We start from the raw sequence: 6,000 nt of genomic DNA, 5'->3' as shown, positions 1-6,000 counted from the left end.
ATAGAATACAGAGATTTGTATAAACCATTGGAGTCTGAAATGTCTTAAAAATATAACCTCCAGTCTCTTTAAAGTTCCTTGGGTTTTTATCCATTTAGATGCCTATTGTCGGAAGGCAGAGTGCTAAGGGCTAAGCAATGGGGTCCAAGTGATCTGCTCAGGGCCACACCACCATGAAGTGACTCAGGCCATATTCCAACGTAGGACCTCCTGTCTCTAGGCCTGGCTCTCAGTCCACTGAGACACCCAGCTGCCTCCCCAAAGTTAGCTAAAAGGCTGTACAGAGCTGAATTTTTTTTCCCTGACATGCAGGTGAAGTCAATAAAAGGATCAATGCAATTAAAAGATATCCTTGTAAAATAGTCATGCTGTTAAGTTCCTGGTTCTTCTCTCCCAGTTCTCTACTCCTACAATCCCTTGCCCACGTGGAGGCTTATGCCCCCATTTTTACCAGCTAGTAGAAATGAGTCCGGGGCAATGAGTGATCTGCTCCAAGGCTAGAGTCTGCTGGGCAGACAGGTCACCAGGTGATTGCGATCTGGGTCAAACAAGGACCAGGTGAACAAGAGACCAGGAGGAGCCACCAGAGAAGCAGGCAGGCAAAACGAAGCAGCTGGGAGCCAGGTGGGTGGCAAACAGCAAACAGGTCCAGAGTGGAGGAGGGATGCAGGCAGGCAGAAGCAGCTTGGCCGGGCGGGAGGGAAGGGCTCAAGGAAGTTCGAAGTAGATGTCTGCAGGCCAGAGATCACAGGCAGGGCCAGGAACCGGGAGCCTGTGAGCTATCTAATGGCTGGAACAAGCTGAGTCAGCAACAGCTTTGCGAGGTTAAAAAAAACTTGGTCAGAGAAACGTGAATCAAAAAAAAAATTCTAGGCACTAGTTATTAAAAGCTGAACTTAGTAGAGAAAAGAATCAGAAAAAACTCAGAAGATTGAGATATTTTGTTTTCCCGGTTATGCCAACTGTAAGAGTTAAAATTTGGGGGGAAACTGAGGCAGGTAGAAATTAGTTTCTCTCTGCAAGGAGTATTATACTTTTAGAGTTTTATTTAAGATAAGGAATTTAAGAATATACAAGTAAGAGAAGCACATGCTAGGTGGGCCAAGAGGCCCATTCAATTGTCATTCACATCATGAGATGCGTCTGCTTGTCAGCGGAAACAGGAAGAGAAGAGAGCCAGTTGTCTTTACAGCCAGGTTAAATAGAAAATTTTGACCTCACCCAGATGGAAATCTCAGTGAGATTAGAGGGCATTCTGGAAGCTAGCAAGGACTCCTGGGAAATGGAGTCCCAGGTTCAAGTCTCCATTTTTACAATTTAGAGTTCTTTGAGCCTAGCATTTCATAGATAATCAGCAAATTGAATTAGAATAATATAAAGTATCAACAATATTCTTAGAGTGAAGATTTAAAAGAGTTTAAAAAGTATATATTCTCATTAATAATGATTTTTATTCTGCCCAAACAAAATCAATATACCAGCTTATAGGAAGGAAAGCAGTTGAATATTTTTTTTAAATCTGTATCAAATTTCTTAGAGAAAAATTTTGTACTCAAGATATTTAGACAAATAATAAATGAGGTGAAAATCCATTCCCAATAGAGTAATGGTCAAAGAATAAGAACAAATAGTTCTCAAAAGAAGAAATGCTAATTATTCACAATCACATGAAAGAAAGCTCCAAATTACTAATAAGAGAAATCAAAACAATATTGAGCTTTCACCACACACCCTGCCAACTGGCAAAGATGACAAAAGATGGGAAGAATCTTAGGTGAAGAGGTTGTGGGAAGTTAAGCACAGTAGTGCATTGTTGGTGAAGTTGTGAATCAGTTCAGGACAACAATTTGGGGATGCAAATTAGAATAATGAGAATAAAGTGACTAAAATGTCATTCATCAGTGACCCAGAGATTCCCCTACTAGTATGTCAAGGAGGTAACTGAAAGGAGGTCATATACGCCAAAATATTTACAGCAGCACCTTCACTTATTTTATTTATGACAAATAATTGGAAATAAAGTAGATGCACATCATTTGGGGTATGACTAACCATATTGTAGTACATTAATGTAATAAAATATTATTGCACTATAAAAATGACAAATATGATGAATACAGAGAAACTTGCAAAGATTATAAAACTGGACATGGAGCAAAACAGCAAGAATTAAGAGAACAATCTACATAGAGACTGTAATAGAGTAAGTGAAAAGAAGTAAAAAATGAATGCTGAAAAATTACAAAGACCAAGCAAGGCACTTAAGAAAAGATATGCATAGACATCCCCACTTACAAACAAAAACCTTTTTCTATCTGTCTTAAAATTGATACTAAGAATAGATTCTAAGGCAGAAGAGTGGTGAGAGGTAGGCAATTGGGCTTAAATGACTTGCCCAGGGTCACACAACTAGGAGACATCTGAATCCAGATTTGAACCCAGGACCTTCTATCTCTAGTCCTGTCTCTCTACCCCACTCCCTCCTTTGTAGAGGTGGAAGAAGCATGCTTGGTTATTCAGCCATTTTTCTGTCCTATCCAACTCTTTATATACTGGAATACCTTACCATTTTCTTCTCTAGCTAAATTTACAGGTGAGGAAACTGAGGCAGAGTAAAGTGAATTGTCCAGGGTCAGACAGCAAATATCTGATACTAGATCTGAACTCAAGTCTTCCTGACTAGTGCTCTATCCACTGTGCCACCTAGCTGCCCATTCATTGTAAATATTTTCAGACTTTTTCAATGTATTGATCAGTATAATTGATTTTTTCCTCTTCTTTTTCCTTCTTAAAAAATATGGGTTAGACCAGCAAAATTGCTTGCCAACTCCAGGAGGGGGAAGGAAAGAGGGAAGGGAGACAGGAATCATGTAACCATGGGAAAAATTTTTTTACTTAAATTAAATTTTTTAAAAATGGGTTAGAGGGTCAGTGAGGGGGCTTAGTTGACTAAAAGCCAAGCCCAGAAACCTAGAGATAAGAAGTCCTGGCTTCAAATCTGGCCTCAGACACTTCCTAGTTATGTAACCTTGGGCAAGTCAATTAGCCCCCAGTGATGGCAAAACTTTTAGAGACTCTGTTCCATACCCTACCCCACCAGAGATCATGTGCCATGCCCCACCTCCCCATTAAGTGTCAGGCATGCTCTACCCCCAAACCCTCTTACCCAACACAGGGGTGGGAGAAAATGCTCTCATTGGGCTGCTGGGCTGAGGGGCAGGTGAAGTGAAAAAAATGTCATCCACACAGGTGAAGAGGAGGAGAAGATTGGCCTGAGTGCTCTGTTCTTCTCTGTGAGCTGCCCACCTTACCTCCTATGTGCCCCCATTGGGCTGCTGGGCAGAGGGGCAGGGAATGTGAAAAAAAATGTCATCAGGCATGATGGAGAGGGGGAGGGGAGCATCTCTGCCTGAGTCCCTTTGCCTTTTTAGTAACAAAATCCAGCGGGTGATGGCATGTGTGCCCATAGAGAGTGCTCTGAATGCCATCTTTGGCATGTATGCCATAGGTTCACCATCACTGACTTAACCCTTACCATTCTTCTGGCTTGGTAGCAATACTTTGAATTGATTATAAAATGGAAGGTAAGAGTTTAATAAAAATATTAGTTATAGGGGACTTCCGGGTAATCATGGATGCAATCTAGACGCAGCACGCTTCCTCTCCCCAGCACCGAACGAAATAGACTACATCAAAGGAGCATAAAATCACCTTTGGAGGAACAGAAGGACTCCCCAGTACCCCACAGAGGCAAAGGTACGTGGGGCTTGAACATTTCCACACTAAAATAAGAAGGAAAAGCTTGCACAGAAAAGTGAACTGAGCCACCCTTCCCCCATCCCACCTCCCCCACTAAACCAGAGTGAGCTACCTGAGCGCTCACCGGGACAGCGAGTGAGTGGGGAGCGTCTCTGTCTGGGGGGGCACTCCAGGGTCCTTGGGATCTGGGGACTGCCAGGAAAAAACGTCTCAGGGCGCTTTCACTGGAGAACCCAGCGGACCTGGACTTGGGGCGGGCTGCGCTGAACAACGCACGCTGATTATCTGGACGGAGCTGAATACCTGGGCTCGGAGGCTGGGAAGAACTAGTCTGAAGCAACCTAAATTCACAGAAAAACCGCTCTTATAACCCAGACCCCAGACCAAAAAGGAAAGGGAAATAAAACCACCAAAGGGATGGCTCACATGGCCCAAAATCAAGCCTCCAGGAAGAAAGGGAAAAAAGTGACTATTGAAAACTTTTATGGTGGAAGTACCCAAGGAAAAGAGGAGAATGAGGAGGAAATCCAAAAAAATTCAGAACACGCCTCCCAAAATGGAAACTATCAACAAGCTCTGGAAGATCTCAAACTGGAACTTATCCAAAAGATGGAAACCTTCTGGAAAGAAAAATGGGAGAAAGAGATCAGCTGTCTGACAGATAAGACTGCTCAATTGGAAAAAGAACTCGAAGCATCCAATAGAAGGGCAGACAAGGCTGAAAAGCAAATCCAGTCCCTAATGACCAGAATTAAGCACCTCGAAGAAAGTGAGATGATAAAACAGCAAGAATCAATAAAGCAAACCCAAATAATTAATGAATTGGAAGAAAACATAAAATATCTCACTGAGAAGGTCACGGACCTGGAGAACAGAGGAAGATGAGAAAATCTCCGTATCATCGGTCTCCCAGAAAAACCAGAGGTAAACAACAAATTGGATATTATTCTAGAGGAGATTATAAAATAAAATTGCCCCCACGTTCTGGAGCAAGGGGGCAAAATAGAAATAGAAAGGATTCATAGAACACCTTCTATACTAAATCCCCAAAAGACAATGCCTAGGAATGTAATTGCCAAATTCAAGAGCTTCCAAGTAAAGGAGAAAATCCTACAAGAAGCCAAGAAGAAGAGCTTCAGTTATAAGGGGGCTCCCATAAGGATCACACACGACTTAGCGGCTAATACACTAAGAGACCGCAAAGCATGGAACACGATATTTAGAAAGGCAAGAGAGCTGGGTCTCCAACCAAGAATCAACTACCCAGCAAAACTGACTATATACTTCCAGGGGAAAGTATGGGCATTCAACAAAATAGAAGATTTCCAAGCATTTGCTAAGAAAAGACCAGAGCTCTGTGGAAAGTTCGATATCCAAGCACAGAAAGCAAGAGAAACATGAAAAGGTAAATATGAAAGAAAGGGAAAAGGAGATAAATCTTATCTTTCTCTTTAAGTCAAACTCTCTTCTATAAGGACTACATTTACATCTAATTATATATATTAATATGTGGGGAAAATGTTTTGTGTAACTCTCATAAATTATATCATCATAAGAGTAGTTAGAAGAAACATGCATAGGGAAAGATTGGGGAATTAAGAAGATTTGGGGAAAGTTGGGGCAAAAAAAGGAAAAGGGAGGGGGGAACCGTGATAATACTAAGATTAACTTCAAGAAATAGGGGGGGAATCAATAGAATAAACTTTCCCATATAAAGATACACATGGGAAGGGGAGGGGAAGAACTCTCATATGAGAAGGAGAGGAAGAGAGCGTGAAGTGGAATTACTTAAACCTTACTCTCAGTGAAATCAAATCTGAGAGGGAAGAACATCTAGATCCAGTGGGATCCTGAATTCTATCTTATCCATTAGGGCAAGAAAGAAAGGAAAATTAAGGAGGGGGAGGGGGGAGGGAGTACAAAAAGGGAGGGAAGGAGAGGGGGGAGGGGAAGGGAGCATAAAAAGGGAGGGGCTAGAAAGGGAAGCATCTCAAGGGAGGGGACTAGGGGGACTGACCTAAAGTAAATCACTGGTTCAAAAGGAGAAAGCTAAAGAAGAAAGGTCAGAACTAGGGGAAGACATCAAAATGCCAGCGAATCCACAAATAACAATCATAACTTTGAACGTGAATGGGATGAACTCACCCATAAAACGTAGACAAATAGCAGATTAGATTAGAACCCAAAACCCTACCATATGTTGTCTTCAAGAAACACATATGAGACGGGTTGACACTCACA

The sequence above is a fragment of the Monodelphis domestica genome, chromosome 4, assembly GCF_027887165.1.
Source record: "Monodelphis domestica isolate mMonDom1 chromosome 4, mMonDom1.pri, whole genome shotgun sequence".
NCBI classification, from domain to species: domain Eukaryota; kingdom Metazoa; phylum Chordata; class Mammalia; order Didelphimorphia; family Didelphidae; genus Monodelphis; species Monodelphis domestica.
Note: the sequence above shows the minus strand (reverse complement) of the source record.